Source organism: Xiphias gladius, chromosome 5 (genome assembly GCF_016859285.1).
Source record: "Xiphias gladius isolate SHS-SW01 ecotype Sanya breed wild chromosome 5, ASM1685928v1, whole genome shotgun sequence".
NCBI classification, from domain to species: domain Eukaryota; kingdom Metazoa; phylum Chordata; class Actinopteri; order Istiophoriformes; family Xiphiidae; genus Xiphias; species Xiphias gladius.
This window is the reverse complement of record NC_053404.1, coordinates 9,409,509-9,432,836: the sequence shown is the minus strand read 5'-3', so window position 1 is coordinate 9,432,836 and position 23,328 is coordinate 9,409,509. Positions and strand designations below refer to the sequence as shown.

At 37.0% G+C, this 23,328-nt stretch overlaps 1 protein-coding gene across 1 annotated transcript in view; it reads right to left on the bottom strand.

Annotated features, from left to right (window-relative positions):
- ctnnd2a (catenin (cadherin-associated protein), delta 2a) overlaps positions 1 to 23,328 on the bottom strand; it is a 235,849-nt gene that overhangs the window by 139,129 nt on the left and 73,392 nt on the right. The gene's annotated exons all lie outside the window — the stretch shown is intronic.

Below are 23,328 nucleotides of genomic sequence, written 5' to 3'. Positions count from 1 at the left end.
CAGCTGTGAAGCTCCTAGGCATAAAAGTTTGGAAATTATGTTAAAGTACCTCTTTTTTTCTCTTTCACATCTGATTGGTCATTAGTGAGGGAAGGATTGGGGTATTAAAACTGTTTAAACCATAATATAATTTTCCAATGTATGATAGTAACCTTTTAAAATAACCCAACAGTACTGGAACAGTATTTCAATGTGAATAATAAGCCTACTTGTCGTGGGAGAAGTGAAGCATTCTCAGCTGCAGATCATGGAAACAGCTTAGGGCTGAAAGACAATTATGCAAAAGTTAGAATAAAGTGTCTTCATTAACATGAATGTGATTGACAGGTGAGAAAATGTGTGAGGCAGAGTGACTGGTTAAAGTCCTTTAATCCTATCTGCTGTGTGGTGCAGCAGCCTGTGTTGCTGGAGTAGTTGAAGCACTCCTGAAACTGGGTTACAAACTGTAAATCTGTCTAACAAAGATATTTGTGAAATCCCATCATGAAATCTAATTTTTCTTCCCAGATGAGTTGTTCTCCTGTTTGGTTCAACAATGACATATTCACATTTTAAGGTGGCACAATCTTAAAAAAATTAGAGAGACAAAAAAATAATTCCTATGCTGACAAAACAATGACTTTTTTATTGGCTGGATTATCTAATTTTAAAATGAAAGATCAGTTTTAGGTAATGGCATTTTTGACATTTGAAATACAGTAAAAGTACTGGACTGGTTTAAAGTAAAAAGGCTACACAAACTGTATAGTGAAGTCGATGTAAAGATATAGAATAATACAAACTACAGATCCCCATGCATAGCTGTTATCTATACTCAGGCAGGCAGTTAGGCTGTGCTCAGACCTAAAATAGCACTGTGACAAAAAAAACAAAACAAAAAAAAACAAAACACACAGCCTCCCCATACATTTAGTCGAGATTTGAGACCACTGTGGTGGTACAGCAGGGATCCAGACACAGAGGGCTCTCAAAAAAAGCAGCTCAATAGTACTGACATACAGTAAAACAATATTAGCGCAAATTAATCTGCAATGCAAATAGTATAATTCTACTGTTTACATTGCTATTATATACTGCTGTACAGTCATGTGATAAGCACTAAAACTCATGGACATATTATTCATTATTGGACTTCATACCCGAATGTAGACCACTCTATATATTTATATGTATTTTTTTTTATTTTCAATTTTGTGCTGCTATCAGTCTTCACACAGCCTTTTGTGTGTGGCTACAGATTGGCAAATTACCTGCTCCCAGTTACACCCATGACAACATATTGAGTGTAAGCATGGGTGTAACTGTGAACCAATTGTTTTAGGCTGCATAGATGGAAATTCTGCCCAAGTGTGAGTGTGTGCCTGTCACCCTCACTACCCCTGAATGCACTATTCTGAACCAAACCCTGTTTGTGTGTGGATATGTGTATGTGCTGACGCATTAGCTATTTAAAGTGGCTTACTGACAGTTACCTGTCAGTCATCTAACTATGAGCCAGACAGATGAGATTTCAAACCTGAAATCATTGTGCCTAATCATGTGCATGCATGTGTATGTATGACTGTACGTGTCACCACATGAAAGCGAATCAATACTGTGGTGAATTCCACCCCACTGAAGATATTGTGTATGTACGACTGAGTGCATGAGTATGTGATACCAAACAGTGTGAGTGAGACGTAGAGAGTGTATGCTGGTTTGATTGGTCTTCTCAAAGCCTAATTGAAGCTCTGAATGAGTTGATCCCCAGTCTATCTCAAGTCTACAACCGCAATCCCCCCAAAAAAACTACTGAGCACAATTCAATTCATCTCCCCTTTTTCAATCACGCTTACAGCAACCATTTAGTCATAACTATTCACACACTTTCTTTCATTCTCTCGCTGTCTCCCGCTCATGCACACATTTATGTCCTTGCTTTCTCCCTCTTCTCTCTTCCTCTCCCTCTCTCTCAAACAGACACATATAAATACACATTCACTTAAGAGCCAAAACCAAGCCCCCGACACATACATATGTAGTGCTAATGGGCATAGATCATTGATCTCACTCTAGGAAATTCCTTTATCTGTGAAGCATTACCACGTACTGTATGGTATGCTCATATGCTCATATAGAAATTGTTAATAAGAAAAATTTGTGTCATTAAACCAGTTGCCGGACCCAATTCCGCTTTCCTCTTCCTCTCTCAACCTTCTCTTCAGTCACTCAAATTCTCCTTGCTTTCCTCGATTCATTGATCTACCTCCTGTCAGAAACTGCTTTCTAGATTTTTCTGCAACAAGATAAATCTCATGTGAGCAACAAACTAGCAGGTTCAGCCACCCCTATGATTTGCAAAGCGAGGGGACGCTTGAAATTTGTGCAAGGTCTATTAAACCCTCTGGACCCATAATTTTAAATTACAGCTTTGTTTTACAGCGAGGTGCTTTGTTTCAAAGTCTTTCTCTGCTCCTCACCGCAGACTGCTTAGTCACTTTGTTTGCCACAGCTTCAACTGTTTTAAATCCTCAAGGTGTAAAAATGCAAATCCCTGCACCTAAAGTAGAATTATGCTAATTGATGACATATAATGCCTCAACAGTAAAGTATCTTAAATGCCTTCTAAGATAACATGGCAAATTCCGGAATACCAAAATAAATGGAAAACCTATTAGGTATGGTCTATATTTGGGTGAAATTTGAATCATGCATAAACCTTTGTCATACCTTTTCTTTACTTAATCCCTTTGCCTAAGGAAGTGCTATGTTGTTGATATGTTACAATAAATAATGCCTATGAAGATTAACTGCTACTTACAAAGACACATTCATAAATTGGCCAAGGGCTAGTTCCAATATTTCTACCAGACTAGTGAGCTTAACTAACTTGTCCAATTACATGCCATTGTGCATATTGATTAGCTGAAACTCAAAGACATTAAAGAGCACTTTTGAAGCTATCAAAACTTATAGGAACAGACAATTCTTCATTCAGTGGTTTAGGAGCTCTGTGCTGCAGTTTTGGTTTTATCTATGATCATGGAAGCTAATATCCTATAGACAGCTTTTTTAAACATTTTTAGATTAGTGATTTGGAGACTTTCTTTCTTTGTATCGTATTGTATCACTGTACACTACTGTATTGTTTAAAGCAGTAAATTCAGATAGAAATAGCTGCTGCTAAACACTGCCGGAACTGTCAGCAGCACTTGTTAAAAACAGTCATAATTACTACACTTAAAAAAATAAATTATTAGTAACTTAACATCAGAATGTCTTTGTAATGTTTTTGAGAAGAAATTATTTTATTAAATTATGTTTTTAGCACAGCATACATTTGCCATCTCAATAACATTTAAATAGTCAAATTAGAGTCAATAAGAGACAGAGCAGTAAATTCAAACTGACACCAACATAAAACCTACCAATGGATGGAAAGCTAATTATTATGTAGTGGCAATGTATGGAAATAATTCATCAACATTGTGAGTAAGATGGGTGTTTTATCCAAAAGAGTAAACAAAAACTTCACATTATGTAAATGTGAATCTAACTAGAATGGAAAAAGAAGCATACACAAATAATTGAACTTGGCATGTCAAAATTAACTGTAAGACTAATAGAAGTGTGAGAAATGAGAAAGATTAAGACAGACAAAAACAGAAAGGCATATCTGTACCACACAGCTGTTAAAAGCCTTAGTATTTGGAAAACATCTTAGATTATATTACATCTAAGATTATGTACATAGAAGTAAATTTGGAGACAAGCATTTTTTTTTTCGCGCAATACATTTAAGAACGGTGCAACAATGGTGATGCTGGATCAGTGTACAGCTAGGATCACCATATAAACTTAATGATGTGATCTCTGCAACATTCAAATCAAAGGATTGGATTTGTCATATCAGCTATTTTGATCATTCTGCATGTGCAATGAAATTCCCACCTGTTCTGCTGATTCCGTAGGTTGTTTTAAGCAGTAGTATATTTTACCTTGATACGTGCATGGACCACTGTCAAACAAATCCAAAACAGCTGGTGCTCTTTGTGCTACGTCTGTGTGTTTCTATCAAATGCACAAGGTGTAGGATTCCACTATGTTTTGCATGCGCTGTGCGCGTGTCACTGCCTCCCTCTCAGGAATGAATAGGAGACAGAAAGCAGCAGCTGCTTTCAGCCACAAAGGTCTCTATGGCAACTGCAGAACCCCATCCATCCCTTGGCATTATAAATTAGGTCCTGACTCCTCCCACACACAGTCCCTGCCCTTTCACATACTGTACCTGCAATGCTTTCACAGAGGTGACTGCATATGTATTTGAGTCTTTCTTCAACAAAAATCAGAGGGTAGGGGCTGGGGGCTAGTCACAAGTGATTTTAGAGTGAAAGAATGTATATTGTGTAGTATACTCATTGTGGAATGCTGACACTGATTCATGACAGAAAACAACACTACTAACAGTTTGATCATTCAGTAACATTTGGTGAGTGCCAAAATGTTTCCCCTAATGTAAATTTATGCACCAAAATACATTTGTTCCATTGCCTTCTTAAACTTAACTTAATCAGCAGTGGCAGTAACTACATAAACTCTGTGTGTTTCAAACATAGTGACATGAAAAACTACCAGGGACATTTTTTTGGAAGATGCTGTTTTTGAGTTATTTTCCAATGGTTTTCTCATACATTGTTTTGCAGCTCTCCCCGTGTGTCAAAGTCAACATCAGATAGAGATAACAATGTATCAACACCTGAAGGGAAGTGACGAGCCTCCTTCTTAGTGAGCAATATTTATTTCACTGCCCTCCTTTTCAGTTTAACCTCAGCATTAATTTCCCATTTTATTTTTAAGAAAGTTTCATTAGGCAATTAATGATAATTAGACAGCTGCACAGCAACAAAAACAATGTTACTATAAACATATAGTGGCTTGCTAAGTCAAACCCACATGCACGTACTGTATTAAGTACTTAAAATATACATTGTTTATGTGGACTTATTGTACATCCAAACTTGAGTGACTACAGATATGCACATATATGCACTTACATAATATGTGGATACATGTGCATATCTTCATATGAAATCCTACACTGTGCTCTGGTGTCCTTCAGCAAGGCATTAAACCTTAAAAGCTACAGGTACACAATACAGTGGTTATATTCAACCTCCCTGTGGAGGAAGGCAAGAGAAAAGGAAATTCTCCTACTGGAAGCATCACATTATCCAATAGCAAACCCACTGCGCCAGCTTTCATTGGAAAAAAAACATACCAAATTAAAGAGAAATCAAAAGGTGTACTGTCCATTGATCAAAGGAGATATTTCTATTTTAAGGAGGACTTAAATATATATATGTATAGAATAACCCATAAAAATACCTTTGTTTATGTTCAATCATTCAGGTTCTAGAGAATTTATTGAGACAGAATTCTCAGATAAGTTAGTGTTTAATTAAGAAGATAAACCTGGTCAACAGGTCCTTTAAAGACGTCCAGTACTTAAAAGAAAATAAACTGTTGGGGGTGCAAGACACAAGTATTTCTATAGGACTGTACACTGATGATTTTGAGGTATTTAATCCTTGGGGGACGTCTAGAAAACTTCATAAGATTACCGCTGTCTGTTGTGTTGAGCTTAATTTAGTAGCTAAGTTTAATTCTACCCTATCCTCAATTTCACTGGCTGCTCTTGGATAGACTGTTGATATTAAACTGTTTGGGTATGATGCATTTCTTTATCCACTGATCAACGATATAAAGTGTCTGGAAAGGGATGAGGTGGTTGTTGAGGTTCTAGATAAGTTTGTAAAAGGAACAGTATTTTGTGTTTGTGCAGATAACCTTGGCCCACAGCCTTGCAGGCTGTCATGAATCTTTCAATGTTGAAAAATTTGCAGACACCTTAGTGGAGGAGCTTGAGTCTAGTGATTAACAAAGTGTGAATGGTGTTAAAAGGGCCTGTGTACTGAGATAAGTATTTGTCCCACTTCCATCCAGTTACCGGGTTTCCCCCAGATATTTGACATGGCTTCTTTGCAGGTGCAGTAGATTTATGGTCATGTCTGAAAGAATTGATCAGAAAAGGATTCATTACTTTTGATGGACTGACTAGCCGCATAAAATTGTTCCAATACAAGTTTTCTGAGTAGGTCAGCAAGCCACAACAAATTACATAGGGCAGCTTTGGAAAGGGAAGAATCGGTGGCAATTTACATGAAAATTGGACACTTTTACGTTTACTACCTCCTATGATCAGGAGCAGTATTCCAGAACAGGTGTCCTAATGGGAAATACTGATGGACCTTAAGGAGATTGTCGAGATTATTGTCTCTACTACAATATCAGAGGGTATACTGTGTTACTTGGAGAATAAAATATCTGACCGTCGAAAGCTGCTTACGATTCCTTGCTTGACTTTAAGTTGCTGCAAAAATATCACTTTATTGAAGATCCTGTACATCTCATATGCTGCTTGGGAACTCTAGTGGACTTGTAGACTAATTGATTTGAGTCCAAGCACAACTTCTTCAAAAAAGTGGTGCATGATGTTCTCACTTTCAGGAATGTGATTTTTACACTGTCTTCTAAACCTCAACAAATGATGGCGTAATGCCTTGATGGACAAGATCTGTTGAAATGATAACCACCCACCGGCTGTATACCCCTTAGCTGGAAAGTTGATGGTGACCCCAAGGACGTGCCTGCTACACTGAATGTAATGGTATGTCCTATGGATGTTCATGATTAATGGATTATTATTTGATGGCCATGCTTGATGTTTAATTGTGTGTGTGTGTGTGTGTGTATATATACACACACACACACACACACACACACACACACACACACACACACACACACACACACACACAGTGGGGTCCAAAAGTCAGAGAACACTTTCCCATTTAAATGGTCCAGGACTTTTGGACCCCACACAAAGACAGACAGTATATACACAAACAAACTAATGTCAGTTACCAGAATTGGTTGAGCAATACTGAGCGTGACACAGCGACATCTGTCTTTGATTCTGCTCCTTTTGGTTGGAGCTCTGCCTGGATAAACTACAAGCATGGCTGGTTGCCAGTACGTCTTTCTCTTCTCTTAAACAGAACATCCTGTTCTGTTGTAGAATATTAGAAAAAAGTGTGGATTTGAACCCAATTTTTAATTTATTGTTTGAGCTTTTTGTTTGCTTTTCCTGTCACTGTATACCAAATGTTCCAATATTCACTGTGTTGCAGATTGCACATTCTCTGGAAAATATCTACAGTGGGGTCCAATAGTCTGAGATCACCTTCCCATTCAAGTAGTCTTAGACTGTTGGACCCCACTGTATACCTTTTTATATATTTAAATTTAAATGACCCAAAATCACTTAAATCCTTTGTGAACGCCAGTACATACTGAATAATTAATTTTCGTTCATACAGATTAGTCAACCATGAAACATGGGGGTTGTGCTCATCCTCTACGAAAATTATTATATCCTATTTTGACTTTCCATTGTCTGTGTCCATTGTCTATTAATTTTTTTTGAAGGGATGTATGCAATTAATGCCATAGTAACTTAGCTTTTAATTCAATCAATCACCATATCTGAGCTCAGTTGACAGCACTGCACAATTTATATATTTTTGTTTGTTTGTTTTCACAGGCTTTGTTATTGTGAGTAAACATAAACCTAAAACTCATCTGGAAAGTCCAGCTGACTAAGACCCCTGAATCTGTAGAGCAAGATAAACTACAAGAAAAAACTTGGATTTAATGGTGAATTCTCTGTACAATATGAAGACCCATATTTTAGTACTGTACTTTTTAACTTGTTGGAAATTGCAGAGTTGCCTGCAGAAAGAGCCATCTTGCACATTTTTTGGAGCAATGATGAATCACAAATGCCAGCCCACACATCCTCCGTGTCTTTCTTGATACAACCAGCATCAGTTCGCCAGCTTCTTCCCACAGCTCAGATTCAATTATTCAGACCTATATGCAAAACATTTCACAGTGGCTTACTCCATTTCCAGTCCCCCCCTTTCTCAAATGATGCTGAGTTAAACCTCTGGAAGGGCAATGACGTACAGTATATGAAAAAAAATAGGAAGGGTCTAAGTGTAACAAGAGACATGAAAAGAACAAGCATAAAGTACAAGCTCGGAAACTACCGATCAAAGCTGTGCCAGGCTGGCTTTAATGAGGTCAGTGTAAACAGGAAATGAGGAGGGATGAATTGAAAAACCAAAGCAAGGTGAAGTCAACCATGTTCCTGATCATCTGCAAAACTATGATGATGATACACTAAGATCCAAAGATGTTTCCTGGTGGATGCAATAAAACAGAAGTGAAAAGACATGGAACTCATTAAACAAAAGCTGGACCTCAAGTTCTCCCTTAGGAGAAAGGAGATCTTGGAGGTGGAGCCCAAGGGCTTGGAAATCCAGGAGAGATGGCCCACTCTGTTTCTTGAAGAACAGGCCAGACAGATTTTATTTTTTAATATATTGTAATGATTAGTAGTCTCAGTTTATTTCTGAGTGCTTATCAAAGCAAGGACGACCACAGTGTCATCCACTGGCTTACCCAGAGTGGTACTGTAATCAATAGTTTTATGACATCAAAAGTTTTGACTCTCTTTTTAGGAGTAACTCTTTGATACTCACTAATGTAGGTTAGATTGTTTAATATCATTGGATTGATGTGAACTCTTTCTGGGTTAAGTTTTTTTTAAAAGGTACAAGTGTTCACAAAACAAGTGAATGTAAAAATGACTACCAACTCAATCATTAAATGTTTTTGTGCTTTTGTTTTTGTGCTGCTTTTGTATTGTACAGTTTTGTGAGTAGTTCTACCGTGTCACCAATGAGGACCTGTTGGGGACCTGTAGAGTAGCCTTCAGGGTTTCCCTTATGAGCACCTAACAATGATGTCACACCACTGGGGATGTTAGGGACTAATCCGATGTAATGTCTTTTGCCTGCACAAATTCATTACTTTCAAAGGAGACGCGCGTCAAGTGCACTCACAACCGAAAGCAACACTGTCGCAGTGTACATCCGTTGCGAGGCGCGTTTTTTTTCGGGTACGTCAGGAGCACAAGGAGAAGGGAAAACTTAGATTTTTTTCCGATGCAGCAAGCGCACCGCAGCTCATGTGACAAGAATTAACCAACCAGCTCCACAGGACTTGCTTCACCCTTTCCGTCCAAGGACTTCACATAATCCAGTTTGGTCACTTAGTAATGGCAAGCCCAACAGTAGTGCAACCTCCCAAGCGCCTTGGAAAAAAGGATGAAAGTGGCACAGCTAGCATTTTTTGCACATTTTTAGAAGTTACACCTGAACAGCCCCTTACACCGCCGAGGAGGGAGGAGGAGAGAAGAAGAGGAGAGGGTTGCCACAGACGCTTCATATCCAGGTCAATTCACACCACCTGTGAGTAAAGCATATAAACAAGAAACTTTGCACTTACCTAGTAATGACAGCACAATGATTATAACAACAACTATAGGGTAAATGTCAACAGTGAAGCAAACAATGTTGATCACGGATGCAGGATTATCATTTGCCGAAGGGAAAACAGTCCTGTAACTTCATTTGAGTATCACACAGTAACATTAAAACAAAAATACTCATGTGATAGGATTATGCAAGGAAAAACATATATGTGAAATAAACAACATTTTGAAGATCCATCTTGATACAAAGATAGTAGGTATTCCACATGCACTCTTTGTTTTTCTTCTTCATTGGGGCTGGCCTTACTATGCATGAGGGCCACCTTAACGCGTGAAAATGTCAATCTCATTCTCAAAGATTCCTTCACAGGGATATTAATTTTACATATTATTTGAATATATTTCCCTTAAAGAAACGACACAAATGTAAGTTATTTTATCACTGAAAATGTCATTACATTTAAGTGAATTAACACTGTTTGATAATACAACAGTATGGCTGTTTGTTTATATAATATGTGTTCAATAAATGTCAATAGTTGTTGTAAAGATGATACTTTTATTATGTTCAATAAAAGTGTATTTTCCTAAATCTTGAGACAACTCATATGTAAACTTGAGATACATTTCCCAAGCTCATTACTGTGCATAAATGCACTGAATGTACTTAGGCCTCAAGAGCCCTTCTGGTGCTGGCAGATACATACAGTAGAAACTTCCTGGCAGGCCACGCTTTGCAAACACACAAAAAAAGTTAGTATGTGTGCTAAAAACATCGCAGGCATCAAGTCCATCCTAGGGGAAGCACAAATAAGTACTCTCCTCGACTGCTTAAACTGTACCATACCGACATGGGAGCCTTTGGTCAAGACATGGAAAACCTTTTGGATAGGCTTGATGACAGGTAGACTTATTTATATTTATTTTTGGAATAAATATCTACATGGCCCAGGCTATTTCTTATGTGTTTGCTGTTAAAGTTAGACATTAAAGGAACATTTTAGTATTTTCGGGGTTAGGTAATATTTATCACTCAATTCCAGTGGCGCCAATTGGCAAGCACAATAATTTAGCTAATTCTTTTAGTTAGGAGAAACTAACCAAACGCTGAAAATCGCACAGTTGAACTACATGTTAAATTTGAGCTGAAAAAACACCACAAGGGTTTTTTTTTCTTCTCTTTTATTTGCATTCAGAATGTACAGTGTTTCTTCTTTCTGTTTGCCTCTCTGCTAAAGGTTGTCTCTGTTGTTCCAAATACTCCAAATAATGCTTCTATTTTGATTTTTTTAGCTGGCCTTATTTACTACATGAAGCAGAGTATACGGAACTGAAGCAGACAGAGGTGGGTAAAGCACAGAGACAGCAGTAGAGGATTAACAGAAAGTAATAATCCAGAAAGGGTATTTATTGTCTTTTTCAGCACTACTTAGTGCATGGCTCAAATGCTATATATAAGTCAATCAGAGCCTGATTTTTAGTGGTAAGGTTCATAATTCTAACATTTGGCAAAGTTTTTGCCAACAGACACCATGGTATAGGAGTCACAAATGCAGTCTAACTTCAAATATGCTGAAATTGGGCTTTATTCACTGCTCTAAGAAAAAGTCTGTTGATTTTTCTTTTTCTGATTTCCAGACACCTGACATTGCACTGCATCGAAGAAGAATGTGTCTGGCAAATCTACCCATATTTGTTCTTGACAATTCAGATGACCTTTTCCAGACATGCCTGGTGAGTACAGTATGGTGCGTTTCACTCAATCACAGGTGCTTGTTACGTGCCATATACATACTGTTTATTATCTTTTATACCTATGATCTTGGGTAAGAAATTTGCATTAAAATGTAGCCAGAATCTCAACATGAACACCAGACCTGCTACCAAACTATTTTTGTGGGCTATCTTAAAGCTAGTACACTTACAGTTAGGTCCCCTAGTATTTGGAGAGTGACCCAATTTTTGGAATTTTCTCTGTATAGCTGAAAGTCTGCACTTCAGTCACATCTTGATGGCTTCGTTTCAGATTTACTGTGGTGGTGTACAAAGACAAAATCCCAAAAAATGTGTCACTGTCCAAATACTTATGGACCTAACTGTAGTACAATGAGTTGCCTTGAAATTTTGAGTTTTCTTAGCCTTTATATGTTACATTGTACGCAAGTTTAGTGTGTGTACAGATGGAGTGAAGATGTCTCTGTTCAGATCATATTGTACACCACAGAAAAGCAAGCTTACAGAGACTTCAAGTAGCTTAGATCCAATGAGAATATTACTGAAGAGACCTAGATGGTGTAGTACAAGTGAAATATTTGTGGCTGCAGAAGTCAATATTTTACAAACTGTTTAAAGAAATCTCATGTATAAATTTATTTGCCAGCTTAAAGCCTCTGAAAATGAAATTATCCTGGGTTTAACAAACATAAGGTTTAGTACTACACGCTACCAATCCCACCTGTGGAGACATTGGTACAGTTATCTCTTTGTAGGACACTGATTTATATTCTTTTTACACATTGTTTTTTTTTTTTGTTGTGCTTTCATATAATTTATTCTATGTAATAGCTTGTCTTTTATCTGGACCCTGAGTTTGTAATAAAGTTTTGATTGATTGATTGATTGAATGATTTTTGTGTTCTTTTTTCTTTTTAAGCTAAATTTCCCCGCTTATCACCTTAAATACAGTGTGTGCTGTCTGTGTGTGATTGTCTGTGTTTCTAGAGATAAGGCTCTATCATTATAAAATGGCCTATGGGCAGCTATTAACAGTGCTGTTTTTGGATGGGAGACAAAAGGCTATCAAATAGAGCTATGACCTTCTAGTTGAGAAGTAACTCTCTCTTGCTCTATCAGCTAAGAGGAATGAAAAAACTGAGATGAGATGAGTTGAATGAAGGAGTGGGAAAGGGAAGTCACTGGGGTTCATGTAGCCTACGTATGCTTAAAATTTAGCTGAAATTCATTTCTACTCATCTTTCTCCCTCCTCTGCTTGTCTTGTCTGGCACTTTAATGACTTTTAAAAGTCAACCACAAGTCAGGAGAGGAGTAGCAGGGAGGATGGAAGGGAACAAAACCTGGAGGACAGAAAAGAGAGCGTAGAGGGAGAAACTGAGAATGAAAGACAGAGACTTCAATGTTTCTGCTGATGAAAGTCATGTGAGATGATGGCCGAGGGGGGGGCACCTGATCCCTCTGCCTGTGCATATGCGTGTGTTTACAGCTGATCACCAGAATGGCCTTATCATGTTAATAACTTTTTTCTCAAACAATGTAGGCATTTTATATCTGAGTCTTAATACTAGGGTTTACTTTTACCTGACACGGGGCCTGTGTGTCTATTTTCTTGTACTTCTATCTTTGAGAGAACCGATAAGAGGTTGAAGACTTCTGTGTGAGGACAATTTTTTGTGTGAACTGAGTTGGATAACGTTTTGCTTTCAGGATAATTCCTATTCTTTTCCCACTTGGATTGTATTTTCATATGTTTTTGTTTCTTTATTTGTAGTGGTTATGATAACACTGTACTCATCTAAGTAATTGCTAAGATCTGAGAAAACAGAAACTTCACTAAAACAAGACAGACAGGGCAAGAACCTTGATCTGTCAGACAATCAAACAGGTTGTAAATAAGCCAACAGTTTCACCATATTATTGACCACTTTATTTGGAGATAAATCTGAAAGTGATTGCACATTTAATGTCGCTAATATTCCCATGCATAACTACAGAAACTGTCCTCTTGTAAAAAACAAGCCCATAGGTTGTCTGTGCCAGCAGCATATTACAACCCATAGTTATGTTTTATTGTTAGGTGACCTCTAGCAGCCACAGTAATTATGATAGGAGCAAAGGAGGAAGCTAGTTGACGTAGTATAAAGAGTGACAAAGTCAGCGGTAGGAGGGGGTTGGGCTGGATGGATGGGTCCACAAAACACAGGACTTAAACATGGGAGACCTCTGCTTTTCCCATTTAAAACCAATAGCTGTCTCTGTTTCTTTTAACCATGACTGTTCCACAACCTTAACTGTGCGTTTATTATTGTAAACATGACGACAAAGATCCAGTACATCGTCGCCAGTACACTCCACATTTATTTTGTAACCATAACGACAAAGTTCCAGTATGCCGGTTGCTGTAGGGGCGCTATTTCAGGAGACACTCCAGTGGTTTGTATCAGAGGGTAGGGACAAACAACCTATATGGTTGTTCAGGTTGGAGGACTTGTAACAACTAAAGCAAGTATGGTAAGTCAACCAAGAAGATGGATATTTTGAGTAGCTTATTTTGTTTTCTCAGATAAGAAGATATGATCCAAGTTTTAATAAACAGGAATTATCCTTTAAGTGAGAGCTGAGGTTAGATTATCAACTTACGTAGGGTTAATATTAGTGTTAGGAATGTATGGAAAGTGTGTGCAGTGTGTCCGCAGTTGCTCTAGCCATGTTGCAAACATCGGTGCTACAAGACAAAGAATTATTACATAGCTGTCTATAAGGCATCATTATTGTTGTACACCAGGGATACTAGTCAGTGTGTAACGAAATTTAATTTACATTAGCAGCAATACCCAAGGGGTGTTCTTTAATGTGATTATGGGTACAACAGTAATGTAATGGATAGCACATCAGTGCCAATAATAACAGTAAGCACTTCTCTTGAAAAATAGAAAAAAATAACACACACACACACACACACACATAATGAAAACAATATTACTACTAGTGCTGCTACTACTACAACTAACAATAATAATAACTACACAAAATAGTCAAAACTGCTCTAGTGGAAAAAGAAGCAATGAATCCAATTACTTCATTGACCTCACAACCTCACAACACTAAATTCTACTAGATCAATCAGCAACTACAGACAAGACCAAACCAAAAAACCATTACGACATTGCTCTCAGGGTCTCAGTTATCCTAGTTTTAGAACTCACAGATGAAGAAATAGCACAAATAAAAACTTGAATCCTGTGTGGTATCTCCAGTAATGCCTCCTGTGAACTCAGTTCAAAGTAAAGAGAAAAGGAGGAGGGTGAGCAAGGAACCTAAAACAAACAGTTAAACTGAAATCCATTATTCCTTTAATAAATATTTAAAGAAACCTGATGATTTGAAGGAATGTTTGACAACAGCCTAACAATAGGATCCAAAAAGTTTCCATGCCTAATCGACAAAACAGGTAACATTTGCTATTTCACTCCAAAATGATACATACCATGAGACTGTTACGATAAATAACTAAAGTTACATGGCAAATTAATTTTATCTGACGTCTAAGTGGAAAGTCTAATAAAATATCATAATTAAAAGAATTTTCTAAGAATTTAATCACTTGGATCAACATTTATTACAACAATGCTCTGTGAATAAAGTCTCTTCTCAACCAAGTCAATGAAAGTGAAGCAGCCAGAATTGTAACAGCAACTGTCACATTTGACATCAGTTTCTAAAGTTTATCTCAATGCATATGCTTTTCCCTAGCAAAACGGATCACATCCTAAGGGCTTTTATAAATATTACAAACATCACAAAATTGAAGCAAAAATACATTCCAAGAGTAAATTACCATCTTATTCCTTTCATTTCAAGAGTTGAGTTTATTGGGAGTGAGAGCAAATGTCTCACAAAGACAGGGAATGCTGAGGCAAGACTGAATGATGTTAAGACAAAAATAAGATGTTAAGATAAATAGCACTGACACTGCTCCACTGGCAATACTCTAAGTTTTATCTTAAAGGGGAACTTTCATGTTCATTATAGGTCTATATTTTTATTTTATATTTTTATTTTATATTTATCTTATTTTTATACTATAGTCTGTTTGCATGATTCACAATTCAAAAAAAGCCCTTATTTATCTCAAGCTGCCTGTTATACAGTCACTCATATGAGCCTCTGACTGATACAGGCAATATTAGCTCAGGCCTCCTTAAGAGGCCTCCTTAAAAGCCCACTTTCTTCTGATTGTCCGAACATCAGAAACCAGGCAGCGTACCCAGCCTGTGCGAGCGCCACCTCATCCTCTTACTGGTATGGATGTTCTGAAAGCAAACTGTAAAACTAAGCAACTAGTAACTGAAACTAAGACAACTAACATAAAATAACTGACCATGACAATGACAGTGTTATTTTGCTGTCACCTAAAGACTGTATAGTATACCTGCACCATCGGTTATTTGTATGCTGAAGTACATTAAATGCCTATAATACTACTCAAGTAGACTGTTTTGGGAGAACAAGCTGTGCTAGGTGTGGATGACCATTTAAAGAAATCTGGAAAGAAAATGGAAATAGAAAAAAACTGTTGGAGAAAAAACCTAGAAACTGATTCATAGAAAAAACCTGACACTTGAGCTTTTGTCTCACAGATTATTACTTTTAGATTCGTCTACCACATTATTTGAAACTTTGGCCATGTTTAAGATGGACATCCAAAATTGTAACATTGTATACATTGGGGTCCAAAAGTCTAAGACCACTTGCCCATTGCAGTCTCAGGCTTTTGGACCCCACTGTATATTACAGAAAATAAGGAAAAGCATAATCCTGAATGAATAAAGTGACATACCCAAGACAGAGTAAAAATGGCAACAATACAAATAAATCAAGTGTTTTCATGTTTTTGTGAATCTCACAGATAAAATACATTCTCATATTCTACCGACACACTTCAGAAGTAGTTTTGTTATCAGTACAGTGACTTTGGGGTTTGCATCCTAATAAGGTCTGGGTTCTCTGGTTTATGTTTTTGGGGAAGGGAGTTGATGATATATACAAACATTGACTTAGCTCAAATCATAGAGGAAATCCCTGTCAATTATGTTTTGGGGTGGACTTTTGCTGGATTTTTGTTTGATTTTAACTGAGTCAAGGGGCTGTTTCAGAGCAGAGAAAACAGAACAAATTTGATTGTACATGGACTATATGTAAAAAGGTTGTCATATTCAGGGATGGCTGAGTCTTCTTCTTTCATAACTGATGCTCATTTAAATCCTGCATGGTGTGGACAGTTTAGGAGCAAATTATTATCATCTGAATTTTGTGACTTATTACACTGGCAATGTGTTTTAGTAAGGAGGCAAATGACAGCATTGGCAAAAAATAGTTTTAGCCTCTACCTATCTTTAAGTAGCTTATAGCATACCCACAACTGGAGTTTTTTTTTTTGTATTTTATTTCAATTTTCCTGTATCAAACTATTATTAATTTAATTTGAAGGTATTGAAGTATTGTAAAATGCTGATGTAATTCATTCTCAAAAAAAAAAAAACTTCCTGAGCACCACAAATGTTCAGCAGTATTTTTACTTCCACTCAAAATTAAAGTGTGAGTCCTAGGAGTGATTCTGTGTTGTCTGATATATATGAGCCCAGGATTAAAATATATCTGTTCCACGCAAAGAGGACTTCAGGAAAATAGCTTCAAAGACAGCCAAATCAAAGACCCACTTCACTAAACCGTTAAAAATAAGCTATGACTGAGGCTGGGTCTAGGTTAATGGTTTTGCCGCTAGATGAAGAACACTGAAAATATTTGCCATACTGTAATAAGTAAAATAGCCAAACCCTGTTCATGGTACTGTACTAGTAAACCACTAGTGACGACCAGAAGATGCAGCTGTATCTGTTTGAATTTTGGATTCTAATACCCCTTTAAAAACTGCACAAACCGGAGATGTATGACTGCCTAAAGCTGGCCCACAACAGTTTTATATGCAATATAAGTTACATAAGATCAGAACAAAATAAAAGGGAATACTGAAAAAGAAAAGGAGATAACCTTTGGAAAATGGAAGGATAGGAAGAGTATTCTTTATTTTTTTTATATAAATACCATAATAGTAAATTTTCTGATACATTATTTTGCTGAGTATATCCCTGTTTTAGCCATGTTCAAAAATAGCACAGCATCCATGGTTTTCTCATTACATACACTACCAGTCAAAAGTTTTAGAAAATTTAAGCAGTTCAAGTCTAGTGAATATCCTTAAATGGAATAAAGGTAAGTGGTAAACAGGCCAAAAAAAAAAAGTTTAGCTCACCAAAAGCTGAAATTATTTGCAACAGTGAACTTTCTGAAATATATTTGATTTCCATTGGAGAAAGAATACCACCAGTGTCTTTGGCTCCTGAATGAGTCAAAAATTTAGATTAAATTTAGTTCAGCAAGATTCTTTGTTTTTAAAAACTCGAATTGTTTATTTTTTTCTCTGCTTTATTTTCAGAAACACTGTGACATTGAATTATGTAAAATTAAATAACAACTAGAACAAATGAGGTGTTTTAAAACTTCTGACACATAGTGTAATTGTCAAGTCAAGGAACGTTAAAAGATTGGCTGTGTTTGCATGTGTGCCTCCTTGTGTTACACACGCTAACACACTACTTGTTTAGAATATGATGTCAGGTTTAATGTAATTTTGCAGGGCTTTCATACATGCACACGAAAAACATAAAAATGTCCTCTTCGCTGACCTCATTGTCTTTGAATACGGTTAAGTTGTCACACTTTCACTTGCAACATTATTTTTTTTTATTATCTTAGCTGAGTGTAGCTGTTTTTCAATTAGAAACTCTGGCCTTATGAAAGCCCGCTCCTTTGTGATTAACTGTGTACAGTTGTTTAGTTTTCATATGTATAATGTCAACTAACCTCTAACTCTCTCTCTCTCTAAGAATACTGTGCAAAAGTTCTACTGTACTTAACTTGTGATTAATTGTCTAATTAGTGTGAATTATAAAGGAAGGCCTATTCACTAAATGGTTCCCACTGTAAATACTCTCATCCTTCATCTCTCTTTCCCTTGTTCTCTGTTTAATGGCCAATTCAATAATAACCACATAGGCAAGCATACATAGAAAAACATAATATTTTGGTCCTTTGATAAAACACTGTATATGCATTTGCATTTGGCATACACAAATACAAAAACATGCAATACGCCACAGTGATGGAAAAAAGCAGCAAACATCATTTTGTCTCTACATTGCTAAAACTACAGTACTTAATACAAAATAATATAGTCTCTATTTACAATTAAATTGGGTTCTATGGAAGCATCTCGTTACTTGCGTGCCATTTATGGAATTGTTTTCATTATGCAGAGTCCTTTCTGCTAGTGTCAGGGTTGATAGTATGGTCATACACACTGATTTGAAAAATGAAGAAACCGCTTCTTTAATTTTTGTGACATTTATTGAGACCACATTTATTGGTAGACTGAATACATTCCAAGTGTGAGAGAAGCACAAAGCATTTTCCATGTCCATGCCCCCCCCCCGCTCCCAGTTGGTCAGCCTCACAATCTGACAGCCTGATGTACTGTAGAGAAGAAGAAGAAAAGACCATCAAAAGTCACAACCTGGAACCTGCTTTCTTATAATGAACACAAAATGAATATCTCGGTCACATGGAGGAGACAGTATGCTCAGATGAGCTCTTACAGAATGATACCTTAACAAATAAATGTGAATTGATTTAAGTATGTGTGTGGTCTTGATAAGTGTCTTTATAGAACTGCAAAATCTTAAAAAATCTTAGAACTTAGAACCATATTGATCTCTTCATATTAAAAACAAACTTTAAAAAGTGCCTTGCAAACACTACTTGATCCAGGCCATATCTGATACTTGATCCAATTGTACTTCCACAGATAATAAATGTAATAGCGACTACTGATCCAATCTAGGCAGCTTTCTTCTGTTATTTTCCTTTTTTTGATTATTACACTAATTGTAGCGTGCCTCTTTCCATTGTTTTTAGTTGGTCAATGTGATATTTTCAGCCATCTCTGAGTCCATTACTGCATAGTGCCATTTAATTTAATGAGGTCTGCAACTATAAAAACAAAGATAAATTAGGTTCTTTGTTTAAAATATGATTGTCCAATTAGTCAGCCTTGTTACAGCAAGTCATCTGTACTGTCTTCAGCAATCTTGTCTTCACCTCTTAGAAGGAAATCATTGAAATGTATGTAATTGTCTGTCTATGTCTATAGCAAAAAAAAAAAACATTTAAATGGCCAGTGGTGAAATGAAGATCTTAATTCACATGTGTGCTATGCAAATGATTGGTTGATGGTTGATAAGAGTCAAGGTCAAGACAGCTTAGATGCTAGAAAATCATGATTATTGCTCAGAAGGTTGTCAGTTTAAATTCCCAGTTTGGTTAGCTCTTAGGTCTAAAAAATTTGACAAGCCCCTTTGTGTGTGTGTGTGTGTGTGTGTGTGTGTGTGTGTGTGTGTGTGTGTGTGTGTGTGTGTGTGTGTGTGTGTGTGTGTGTGTGTGTGTGTGTGTGTGTGTGTGTGTTTGTTTGTATACATGTCTTTCTGTGGTTGTGTGGACAATTTTGGTACGAAATCATTGTTGTGTGGATATTTTAGCATTGCGAGGACATTTTGGCCGGTCCTCACAACGTCAAAGGGCTGTTTGGGGGTTAAGACTTGGCTTTAGGATTCAGGTTAGAATAAGGCTTAGGTTAAGGTTAGGGTTAGGCATTTATTTGTGATGGTTCAGGTGAGGGTAAGGGGCTAGGGAATGCAATATGTCAATGAGTGTCCTCACAGAGGTAGATAGAAGTACGAGTATGTGTAAGTAAGATAGAACTGCAAATAAGTGTCTGTATGTGTGTGTGTGTGTGTGTGTGTGTGTGTGTGTGTGTGTGTGTGTGTGTGTGTGTGTGTGTGTGTGTGTGTGTGTGTGTGTGTGTGTGTGTGTTTGTTTGACTAAGTATCAATGTGCTAATGGTAAATTGTTTACCAAATTCACTGATGAATCCACTCTGCTGTGTATATTGTAAGAGAGACACAACATCTGTCTTTAATTGATGTCTTGTTGAGCTAATGTTTTGGCAAGCATTTTAAATAAGCACGCAGAAAGAGTTGTTAATTTCTTGTCCTTCTTTTCTGAGACTGTTTTGATATGATATTATTGTTGATGCACATGCTCTTTTGAACATTCAATTATAAAATAGGTTAAATTGGTTACTGCGAGTGAAGAAAAAAATCAGGGAAAGGACATACTGAAATTTGATATTCAAGAGACACAATTTATTCATTCAGCTAAGGGTGGTAGTGGCCTAAAGATTAGAGAAATGGCTTATAACCAGAAAGCTTCAATTTTTAATTTCTCACGCCAGCTGGGAAATTCTGGGCAAGTAAAGTGAATGTGTAAACACACCTTCTCTCAACACTTACTGGCAGTTTGCCCTTGAGCAGGGCACTCACTCTCTATTGGCTCCTGTGGAGCAGCTCAGTGATATAAAATATAACAATGGACTGTGGCTGTACTAAGCAGCTACCAGTTGAATCTGTGTGCAAGTGTATGAATATAAAGCAGGGTGATGCTGTCTTCTATGCCTTCTTTGTCAGCTCTTTCCCCTCCTGTCCTCTATCTCCACCACATGATGTGACAGAGGACTCCAGAGAGACCCCAAAGGTCATCCATCCACTGGCAATCACAAACACTAGTTTTGATAGATTAGCCCGTGCAAACACACACAAACCTTTGCTTGCTCACACAGACCAAGGTTGCCATATGCAGACACAGACGCAAGTGCTTCCTCCAACAATACTCACACTCACACAAGCATGTGTGCACATAAATATGGTTTATAGGAGGGTGAGCAATAATTCAGCTGTAATTATAAAATTAACAAAGCATTCAGTCTAACTCTAAGAAGTCAAGAAGCACAAATACCTGCTGACAGTCTATGTTGTAGACAACAGTTCAGCTACACCCCATAAACATCAAGGCTTATACATTCATTTCTCTCTTATATACATGGAAAAGACGGCAGTTGACCACTTTCCTATTTAATAGATTTGGAGATGAAAAAGAGAAAAAAAGCCAAAGTTAAGCCTTTTATCAGCACATAAAGGGAACAAAGAAACATATTGGCCATATGTCAGTGGATCTATCCTACACCACAATAGTGTTATTGGCTTTAAAAAGGAGAGGAAGGGGAGCAGGTCACTGGCTACTGAACAGTGGATATTGACTTCAAGTGCATGTGTGTCTGTGTCCATGTAATATGTGTGTGTGAGTGTGTCTATATGGGTTCCTCAGTCTGGCTAAATTGTCTGCATTGCTGCAATGTGAATGCATGTGTATGAATATGTGTGTACAGTAGTTTTGGGTGCAGGTACATGTGAACCTTTGAGCATGTGTGGCTGTGTGTATATGACAGATACAGTATTTAAGTCCCTAATCCTAAACCACAGAGACAACTATAACAATGATAAAATCACAGACAGGCCCTTCGGCATAGTTTTCTATGATGGGTAAAGGGCTTAACAAGCTTCTCTGCCAGCTCCTTTCTTTGGAGTTCATTCACACTGTTAAAATAAATCATTCACAATTCCATCAATGAAAGTCTGTGGCCCATATAATGTGAAGTGAATCAACACATACACAATTCCACATGCAAAGAGTGACATCTGTATACTAACTTGTGTGTGTGTAAGAGATACACGGTAAGTAGATGCAGTAAACTGGGCTGTTTTGGTACTTCTTCTGTTAAACCCTAACTGCTTCATCCTAACCTCCCCACTCGTTGTGTAGATAACATGATGACTACAAGTGCTACTGATCATTGTAGCAAAATGCCAAGTGCTCATTTTCATTTAGAAGTAGCAGTGGTTGTTTCTGTGTCGACAAAAACATCTCTCATATCATGATTTAATCCTCCTGAGGCTCCCTTTGACCAGTTATTTAATTGCCTTTACCACAAGGATGATGGCAGGGAGTCATTTCAAATGATCTTGGCTTTTATATTTATTTTTATATTTTTTTGAGCTACATTTAAAACAGAACATTTAACAGATCTAATCAATTCAATTGTATTCAAAGCTGTTTTAATGTAAATATGTGATATGTAATATCACATATTTACATTATCTTTTAGTAAATGCTCTATTTGTTTTTCCTCAAATGATTCTGAGAATAAGGCAACTTTGTAGACTATTCACCTGATGTGTTTTTTTTTTTTTTAAAGTTTGTGTCAGAAAATTCATTTGTGATGATTCACTGCTATGAGAGGGATTTCTTCTGTGTGAATACATCAACTTAAAAGATTGCCATTTGCCACCACAAGGGCAAGCTCTCATAAATCTGTAACTGGCTGCTGCTGCCCTCACACATCTCTAAACAAATTAAATATATCAGGAGATTTATTGTTGTTTTAAAACAAACTCAGATGAGCTTACTAGCAGGCAGTGACAGGCGTGTTTGGGGCCTTGTGATACCCTGAGTAGGTTGTAGGTTTGAGAAAAAGGATACTACTATCTGACTGTCACTTTTGATGATGATACTGTAATCTCTGTAAGAAAAGGCTTGATTATGAATTTTATACACAGTAAGGTTTTGAGACACATTATATATCAATCACAAATTCCTCTGTAGATACACAAACAATTTTCCATTACAGTTAAGTTGTTCATTGCTAAGAGGATTTAATAATTCATAAGATCTAAGCACCATGAATAGGGTATCCCAGCTATAAGATTCTGTTATCTATTATGGATTCTATTAATCAGTACATGAGTTTACCCAGGATTCTGAAAACACATTAATGTTTAATTATAGGTAAATCATTGTGCATGAAAATGTGCATGACTTGTGTTCCATCTGCACTGCAAGTTTTGGCCATAATGCTGCTAAATAGCAGCTGCTTCTCTTTCAATGTAAACACTATAATAAAGGTTGATGAGATAATATAGTGAAAAAATGGCACTGAGGTCTACCATGCTCTGATAAACACAAAGACAAACTTGCGCAGAGCAACAAGGATGCCTTCTACTCTATACAAACATATAACATAATATACATATAAGACAAGGCAATGGTGAAATGAACACATACTGTCTATCTGTCTGTCTCTTTC